Source organism: Rhinoderma darwinii, chromosome 5, assembly GCF_050947455.1.
Source record: "Rhinoderma darwinii isolate aRhiDar2 chromosome 5, aRhiDar2.hap1, whole genome shotgun sequence".
Taxonomy (NCBI): domain Eukaryota; kingdom Metazoa; phylum Chordata; class Amphibia; order Anura; family Rhinodermatidae; genus Rhinoderma; species Rhinoderma darwinii.
In genome coordinates, this window is record NC_134691.1 from 143090145 (window position 1) to 143100463 (window position 10319).

The 10319-nt window shown below is 45.1% G+C and overlaps 1 long non-coding RNA gene across 3 annotated transcripts in view; it reads right to left on the reverse strand.

Moving 5' to 3' along the window:
- The window catches only part of LOC142651635 (uncharacterized), a 54751-nt gene that overhangs the window by 43494 nt on the left and 938 nt on the right, over window positions 1-10319 (reverse strand). The gene's annotated exons all lie outside the window — the stretch shown is intronic.

The following is a 10319-nucleotide window of genomic DNA, read 5'->3' on the forward strand; positions in this document are numbered from 1 at the left end:
TTCTCCACCATACTGCGCTGCGGTGGGAGGTCAGGAAACCACATACACCCGTTACAGTAATCCGGCCGGGGTTCCGGCCTACTCCTATTTGGGCTTATACAGCCTTAGTCCCAATTAGTGGCGAGTCTCAGGGAGATCACCGCTTCACGCCGCTGTCCTTCTACGTTCCCCACTAGGTTTCCGCGCTGTTGTGTAGCGTTCAGGGGGGGTTCTCCGCCGGACCCGATACAACACGTGAAGTATTGTTTAGGGGTTTTGTACTCCGCTGTTAGTGGGACGCTAGTGTCCCTTTTCCCGGCCCTTCCCCCTCTCTTCGGGGGTAACCGTCTCATTCCCCGCTTTTCTCCCCCTTTTCTGTTTTCCTACTGTGACTCCACGTCTAACATTACGGTTGTTTCCCTGAATGCACAGGGCCTGAATGTTCCAGAGAAGAGATCCTCCATCCTCCGTCTTCTATGGAAAAAGAAAGCGCATGTGGCGTTCCTTCAAGAAACTCACTTCCGGGCGGACAGCGTTCCACGGTTGACGGACTCTCATTACACTGAGGGGTATCACAGTACCTCACCGGACTCCAAGACCAAGGGAGTCTCTATCTTGATTTCTCGTTCTTTGCCATGGGAGCACGTGGAGACTCGCACAAATGGAGCGGGACGGTATATCTTCATGAAGCGTAGGTTGGCAAACACACTGCTCACACTGGCCACATGCTATCTAACCAACACTGGTCAGGTCGCCTTTTTTGAAAGGGTCCTGACGGAGTTGGATGGTTTCTTGGAAGGCACTCTCATACTAGGGGGGGGCCTGAACCTTACATTAGACCCGACCATAGACTCCTCACATGGACACTCGTCGTTACCTAGGTCAGCACACCGCCGGGTGCGTCGGTTGTTACATGAACACCAATTGATAGACGAATGGCGGCTTATGCACCCGACGACAAGAGATTACACCTTCTTTTTGGCCCCCCACAACACATACACCAGACTAGACTACTTCTTCATGCGCCACTCCCATCTTTCCAACCTCTCCTCAGTCTCAATAGATAACATAACATTCTCGGACCACGCCCTCATTACACTCTCTCTCTCTGTCTCCCTGCAGCCCACCCTCGCTCCTGGCAGTGGCGGTTAAATGATTCGCTCCTGCAGGACCCGATGGTAATTTCAGAAATACACAGGGACCTACGGGAGTACTTTGCTAGGAATGTCTCCTCAGAAGTCAGTCTGCTCAATGTTTGGGAGGCACATAAGTGCGTGATTCGGGGTTCCTTCATCCGGATCGGATCTAAACTTAAAAGGGAGCGGACGGCTCACTTGAGTGCACTGTTATCTCGCATACACCTCCTAGAGCAGTCCCACAAGGCTTCCTTGGATCGGGTGATGGGGGCGGAGCTGGGGCAGTTTCGTGTTCAGGTCCGCTCTCTTTGTCTTGCTAAGGCTAGGGCCTCCCTTGTAAAGTGTAGACGACATTTCTACGAATTCAGTAACAAACCAGGTAGGACTTTAGCATGGGCATTGCGGAAAACTAGGTCACGCACCTATGTCCCCCAGGTACAGGTCCCTGGTGTTGGGGGTTTACACCACCCCCAGGACATTTCGGAAGCCTTCCGGGCGTACTATCACTCACTCTACAATCTACCACAGACCTCTCCCACCGCAGAAGGGGGAACTAGATGGGAGCAGATGGAGGCATATCTCCGCTCCTCGGGGATGAATAGTATCCCGCAGGAAGCTCTAGCGGCTCTGGTAGAGCCGATTTCGCCAGAGGAGTGGTCGTGGGCCCTGAAGGATTCCCCAGTGGGGAAGGCGCCGGGCCCGGATGGGCTCCCTATTCAGTATTACAAGGTCTGTTCAGATCTTCTCGCGCCTCATTTCCTGCAGGCCTATAACTCTCTCACAGACGGGTGCTCTCTCCCTCAGGATGCCCTGCGGGCATACATTACGGTTATACCCAAGGAAGGTAAGGACCCCACCAGCTGCCAAAACTACCGCCCCATTTCACTGCTTAATGTAGACCTCAAGCTGTTTGCGAAAAAATGGCCCATAGGCTCACACCCCTCCTCCACAGTTTGATCCACTACGACCAGGTGTGCTTCATGCCCCTTAGGGAAGCTAGGGATAACACCACTAGGGCAATTAATCTGATTTATCACGCGGCTGCCTCGTCTCTGCCCACGCTACTGCTGTCCACGGACGCGGAGAAGGCCTTTGACAGGGTAGACTGGGACTTCATGTCGACCACCTTGCGGCACATCGGGCTGGGCTCCCACATGATGCAATGGATTGCGAGCCTCTACTCATCTCCTTCAGCTAGAGTTAAGGTTAACGGTACCTTATCTTCCCCGCTCTCCATCTCCAACGGTACGCGGCAGGGATGCCCCCTGTCGCCCTTAATTTTTATTTTGTGCCTGGAGCCCTTCCTTTGTCGGGTGAGCTCAAACCCAGACATAGCGGGTGTATCAGTGGGAGGAAGATCCCATAAGGTGGCTGCATATGCGGACAACCTCCTGTTCTTCCTCACGGCACCCAGGATCTACTTGCCCAGCCTCATGGCGGAGATGAGTAGATACTCGAAATTGTCAAATTTCTAAATTAACTACCAGAAGTCCAAGGCTCTTAACATTTCACTGCCGCAGTCCCTAGTGGACGACCTGTCGGGGTCCTGCTCCTTTAAGTGGGCCAGAGACTCGCTTCAATACTTGTGGGTCCAGCTCTCCAGGGATCTTTCTCGCCTTTATGCAGTCAACTATCCTCCTCTCCTTCAGCGGGTAAAGGGCGATTTGGATTCCTGGACAAAGGGTACCTTCACGTGGTTCGGCAGATGTGCAATCTTGAAAATGAACATTCTCCCACGGATACTGTACTTCTTCCAAGCCCTACCGATCCACATCCCCCGCACTTTCTTCCGAGCTCTGTTGTCCTTACTCAACTGCTTCATTTGGGTGGGGAAACCGGCCCGTATAGCCCGCTCCACGCTTTTTCGCTCTAAGAGTGAAGGGGGCGTGGGGCTCCGACTTCATATCTTACCATCAGGCCTCACACTTGGCGCGCATCTTGGATTGGTTCCGCCACACGGAGGTCAAACAATGGGTGTCGATGGAACAGTCTTCTATGGCGGTCCCCTTACAGGCCCTACCTTGGCTGGGCAGGGATACCCCTCTACCAGCAAGGACTCACCCGACGGTAGGGCCCTCACTGGCAGTTGCGTCAAAGGTCTTCCCCCGGACAGAGATCTCCCCTTCCCCGTCCCCCATGTTTCCAGTCCTGGGCAACCCGGCGTTCCCTCCAGGGCGGGAGGGGGGTCCATTTCAGAGCTGGTTGCAGGCAGGCAAGGGCCCCGCCTCTCATTACCTGCACGGGGAGTCTTGGATGACTGGCCCGCAATTGTTGTCTTTGACAGACCCTCTCCCCTTCACTCCCTGGCAGGTCACTCAGCTGAGACACTTCCTGGTGTCCTTGCCCAAACCTGCGGAACATGCTCGGGTTAAAACTCTGTTTGAACTCCTCTGCGTGGGCACTGGCTCGATGTGTCACACACTATCCAAACTATACTCCCTACTGATCTCCCCACCTACCCTCTCCACGCCCACATATTTGCTACGGTGGGAAAGGGACTTGGGAATCACGTTTTCGGCGGAGCAAAGAGATAGGATATACACAACGACACACAAATCGTCCATGGCCAGCAGGTATCAGGAAGCGGGTTTTAAAATTTTATGCGCTGGTATAGGGTGCCTTCCAGATTACATGCTATGATTCCGGCGGTCTCACCGCTGTGCTGGAGATGTGGTGACCAGGTGGGAACGATAATACATGTCTTCTGGGAGTGCCCGCGGCTGACGGCATTTTGGTCAGAAGTGTGGCGTATCACCTCCAAATTCACTGACTTCCCGCTCCCATGCACACCGGCCTTCTTCTTGCTCCATCTGTGCGAGGTTCCGCTGTATTTGTATCGTCGCTCGGTGGTCCGCCTCCTGGTGAGTGCTGCCAGGGCCTGCATACCAGCCCTGTGGAGACAATCGGCTGCACCGTCGCTCAGCATGTGGTTCGATAAGATACAGATCATGAGGATGGAGGATCTCACGGCATCTATAAGAGGTACTCACGCCAAGTTCATGAAGACCTGGCATCACTGGGTCAGGTTCCAATCATCTGTGGAATTCAGGAATATCGTAGCCTCTTGATGTGCTCTTCAGCCATGACACTTAACAAAGGAACTCATCCCTTCCTTTCCCCCTTCTGTAGTTTCTTTTTTCTCATCTCCTTTTTCAAACTTTCTTTTAAGTTATGTTTCGCTGTGGGCCTTGATGCATTTCTGCAGGCTCAGGATGCAGGGGATTAGCCCCGATTATTGCCTGGCGATACCCTGCCTGTACATTTATCTTACAGGATGACCACATATACCGGCCTGCGTGCCGAAGTACCATATAGTTGTGTATTTTTGACATTTATCGTGACATGTCGGTTTGTAAAATTGATAAATAAAAGAATTTATAAAAAAAAAACAAAAAACTACAAGTCGTCCCACAAAAAAAAAAGCTCTCATACAACTGCATCGGCGAAAAAATAAAAAAGTTATGGCTCTTCAAAATATGGAGACGCAAAAACAAATAATTTTGAAAAAAAGTGTTTTCACTGTGTAAAAGTAGTAAAACATGCAAAATCTATATAAATTTGGTATCGCTGCAATCGCAGAAACCCGCTGAATAAAAGTTAGTGTTATTTATACCACACGGTAAACGGCGTAAATTTAGGATGCAAAAAAGTGTGGTGAAATTGATGGTTTTTTTCTATTCCCCCCCCCCCCCCCCCGAAAAAAGTTAATCAATAAATTCTATGTACCCCAAAATAGTGCTAATAAAAATTACAACTTGTCCCGCAATAAACAAGACCTTATATAGCTATGTCGACGCAAAAATATTTATATAGTTAATAGTTATAGCTCTTTGAATGAGACTATTGAAATACGTAAAAAATGGCTTGGTCATTAACCCCTTCCCGACATTTGACGTATCCATACGCCAAAAGTCGGGTAGAGGAAGTATGGAACGGGCACATGAAGTGAATCCGCTCCATACGATGCCTGTGTCGGCTGTTTGTTACAGCCGACACTTCAGTGTAACGAGTGACATCGCGCTCGAGCGCGATCCCGCTTGTTTAACTCGTTAAATGCTGCGGTCAATAGTGATCCCAGCATTTAAATCCTTAGAAAGAGGGGGGCGACCCCCTCTAACAGCTCATCGCGCGCCCCCCGTAGCGCAATCACGGTGGGGGGGCCATTGTTGCTATGGCTAGGGATTAATAAATGCCGGTCAGAATCACGATATACTGCAATACATTAGTATTGCAGTATATCGTGCAAGCGTTCTAACGATCGCTGGTTGAAGTCCCCTGGGGGGGGGGGGGGGGGACTAAAAGAAAAGTAAAAATTAGTTAAATAAAGTTTGGGGTTTTTTTATGTAAAAAAAAAAAAAATTTCAACTAAAAGTTCAAAAAAAAAACCCTTTTCCCCCTAGAGCATAGTAAAAAAATAAATAAACATAATTGGTATCGCCGCGTCCGTAAAAGTCTGAACTATTACAATATATCATTATTTAACCCGCACGGCGAACTCTGTAAAAAAAAAAAAAAGTTAACGCCAGAATCTCTATTTAAAAAAATTTAATAAAAAGTGATCAAAACGTCGAATGTATGTAAAAAAAGTTATGGCTCTCGTAATTTGGGGGACACAAAAAAATTATTTTTTACACTGTAAAAGTAGTAAAATATAGAAAAAAGAAAAACTATATATATTTGGTATCACCGTAATCGTATTGACCCACAAAATAAAGTTAACATTTTGTTTTAATTGCACAGTGAATTCCATAAAAACAGCGCTCAAAAAACCATGGAGGAATCGTTTTTTCTCATTTTCTACCTCACAAATAATTTTTTCCCAGTTTCCTAGTACATTATATGGCAAAAGAAATGGTGCTACGAAAAACTACAACTCGTCCCGCACAAATCAAGCCATCATAGGACTATATCGACGGAAAAAATCAAAAAAGTTATGGCTTTTGGAAGGTGGGGTGGAATAAAATTAAAATCTGAAAAATGGCTGCGGCGGGAAGGGGTTAAGGTCCAAAATAGACTGGTCACTAAAGGGTTAATGGTTTGCACCTTGTGGTGAATCGTCTGTATTTACTCTCATGAAGTCCTCTCTTTATGGTAGACTTCGATACGGATACACCTACTTCCAGGAGAGTGTTCTTCACTTGGGTAGATGTTGGGAAGGGGTTTTTCTTCACCATGGAAAGGATTCTGCGATCATCCACCGTTTTCTTCTGTGGACGTCCAGACCTTGTGGAGTTCACGAGATCACCAGGGCGCTATTTTTTTTTTCAAGAATGTACCAAACTGTTGATTTGGCCACTTCTAACATTTGTGATCTCTCTCTGATGGATTTCTTCATTTTTTTCAGCCTAACGATGGTCTGTTTCACTTGCATTGAGAGCTCCTTTGACCTCATGTTGTGGGATCACAGCAACAGTTTCCACATGCAAATGCCACACCAGGAATCAACTCCAGACCGGTTACCCGCTTAATTGATGGATTAACGAGTGAATAGCCCACGCAGCCTAATAGCTTTTGAGATAAATTGTCCAATTACCTTTGGTCCCTTGAAAAAGAGGCAGCTACATATTAAAGAGCTGTAATTCCTAAACCCTTCCTCAAATTAGGATGTGAATACCCTCAAATTAAAGCTGCGAGTCTGCACTTTAAGCCCATATTGATTATATATCTGTATATTCAATATATTTTGTTAAACAGCTAAAATGCCAAAATTGTCCAAATAATTCTGGACCTAACCATCAGTGTGACACTGGCCTGTGCAGAAAGTATTGTGTCACAGCGTAAAACACATCTATGGATTATTTTATTGTTTACCCCATTATTATACCACCTGACTATGCCCCTGATGTAATCTGCCCAGCTCACATATGCCCACACATTATAAACTGAAATACCAGTAAAACTGCAAACAAAACTACTACCAAGCAAAATCTACGCTTCAGAAACCAAATGGCGCTCCCTCCATTCTGAGCCCTACAGTGTGCCCAAACAGCCGTTTACTTCCACAGATATGGCACCGCCATGCCCGGGAGAACCTTTTTAACGATTGGCATATCTGGGGAAAAATTTTAATTTTTACTTTGCACCATCCGCAGCGCATTCATTTATGGAAAAGACCTGTGGGGTGAAAAATGCTCATTATACCCCTTAGTAAATGCCTTGAGGGGTGTAGTTTCTAAAATGGGGTCACTTCTCAGGGTTTTTTTATTTTTATTATTTCACATCAGAGCCCTGCAATTGTGAACCAATACTTTGTAAGTCGCCAAATTAGGCCTCAATTTCGCATGGTACTCTTTCACTCCTGAGCCCTGTCGAATGTCCAGGCAAAGGATTAGGGTCACATGTAGAGTGATTCTAAAACCGGGAAACAAAGCATAAAAATTAGAGAGCTGTCTTGTTATGGTGGCACAAGCTGGGCACCACATATTGGCATGTCTATGGAAATAATCCCATTTTCACTCTGCAATAATCGAGTGCACACAAATTTCTGCAAAAACACATGCAGGGCTACATGCTCACTCCACCCCTAGGTAAATACCTTGAGGAGTGTAGTTTCCAAAATGGGGTCACCACTGTTTTGGTTCCACATGGGCTTTGCAAACGCTGCATAGCGACCAGAAACCAATCCAGCAAAATCTGCACTCTAAAAGCAAAATGGTGCGCCTTCCCTTCTGAGCCCTGCCGAGTGCCCAAAAAGCAGTTTATGACCACATATGGGGTATTACCGTACTCGAGAGAAATTACTTTATAAACGTTGAGGTTCTTTTTCTCCTTTATTTTTTGCGAAAATTCAAAATTTTGCGCTAAAGCTATGTCTTATTGGAAAAAAAGGATTGTTTTTATTTTCACTGCCCAATTCAAATATGAAACGTATGTGGGGTCAAAATGCTCACTACACCCCTAGATTAATTCCTCAAGGGGTATAGTATCCCAAATAGAGTCCCTTTTGGGTAGTTTCCACTGTTTTGTCACCTCAGGGGCTTTGCAAATGTGACGTGGCTTTCGCAAACCATTCCTGCTAAATTTGAGCTTTAAAAGCCAAATAGCGCTTTCCACTGTTTTGGCACCGCAAGAGCCCTTCAAACCTGACATGGCGCCTAAAATATATTCTAATAAAAAGGAGGCCCCAAAATCCACTAGGTGCTCCTTTGCTTCTGCGGCATGTTTTTCAGTCCAGTAGCACACTAGGGCCACATGTGGGATATTTCCTAAAACTGCAGAACCTGGGCAATAAATATGGAGTTGTATTTCTCTGGTAAAACCTTGGGTTACAAAAAAAATAAAAAAATGGATTAAAAATGAATTTCTGCAACCAAAAAAGTGAAATTTGTAAATTTCACCTCTACTTTGGTTTAATTCCTGTGAAAAGTCTAAAGGGAACAAGAGGGGGAGACGAAACCTCCAGCTCACCTTTGGTGTGTAGATTTTGCACTTCAAATGCCGCACGGATCCTCGCGTCGGCACGCGATGTACTGAGTGGAAGACAAGGACGATGTGGATCCAGCGGAGCTGTGGATTATCTAGAAGGCCCTCAATAGACAACAAGTAATACTTTCAAAATTAACAACAAGGTCATTGAGCAAATAACAATTAAACAACAGAAAAAGTGAAAACAAAATAAAAATCACCTCCAACATTATGATCTCCATATTTTCCATCCAATTTTTAAAACTATATGTTGAACATAATAAACATTTATTATTTTTTATTTTTTTCTCTTTGTATTCAATATAACTTGTATGTAGTTATATACCTAGTACAGGTACAAGCTTTTAGCCCACTCCCCCTCATACCTATACCCCATTCCCATCACGTTGCTTTTCATCTCCTACTCCTAGTTGGCGTAATCTAACAATTTTAACTGACCACCACGACAACATATTAATCACTCAAATGAGCAAATAAAACAACAGACACAATAATTATAAACATAAAAAAGTATATAAATAAATAACAAAAAAATATATAAACAAGAACCGTGTTTATTGTTGTCAACTTCTGTCTCGATAATTTTGACAAAACGTTATCATCGGTTCTAATATTACACTGCAACTCAACTAATATCGGCTTAAACTTACATACAACTTAAATATATCTTTCTACCTCCTCATTGCATTGATAATGTTGATACATCGTTCGTAAACAAAATAAAAAAATACATACTTACAAAAGAATCTATGCAGAACTCGGGATCCTCTTTCAAGACGTAATTCAGCAGAGCTACTTCCGGTTTGCGTTCCATGAAACACAGGTGACACTGAAACGCAAATACAATAACAACTCACTTCAGACCGGAAATGACACTCATTCTATGACAAACTTGAGGAGTCAAGCAACGTAGCGTTATCCCGACTTCTGTAAATTCATTTTCTTCACATTAAAAAGTAATAGTCCGTACTCTCATACACTCATCTAAGACGTTGCACCAACAGTTTAAAAATCAATGTATTTTTACATAATTAACCATGCCCTGACACAAGTGGAACGCATAGCAAATTAGACTTCCGGTTTGCGTTCCAGGAGATTGCAAACACCTGGAACGCAATTAAACACATATGTAGATACAGATAAATACACGAGACAAGTCAGTCAGTTTAAATACAGCCATGATTAAGAACGCAGGAAGCGTTTGAAACGCGTAGGCTCCTTTAAAATCCCGCACATCTCTCCTAAGCACCTCAGGACATCGTCCGGATTGCTCCTGAACCTTTTTAAGAAAATCGCTCATTAAACTTGGAACAAGTTCCGTTTTATCCACAGCTCCGCTGGATCCACATCGTCCTTGTCTTCCACAAAAGTCTAAAGGGGTTAAGAAGCTTTCTAAATGCTGTTTAGAATACTTTGAGGGGGGGTGTCTTTTTTTCGGGGTTATTTTCCACTTCACAACTGAACTGCCCCTGTAAAAATAGCCTTTTGAAATTTTCTTGAAAATGTGAGAAATTGCTGGTAAAGTTCTAAGCCTTGTAACGTCCTAGAAAAATAAAAGGATGTTCAAAAAACGATGGCAATCTAAAGTAGACACATGGGCTGAAAATAGGGCTCCAATACGTCGGCAAACATCTGCCCATTCATTTGAATGGGTTTGCCGACGTACTGTGCAGACAACCTGTCATTTACGCGTCGTCGTTTGACAGCTGTCAAACGATGACGCGTAAAAATACAGCCTTGTCAAAAGAAGCGCAGGACACTTCTTTCAGACGTAATTTG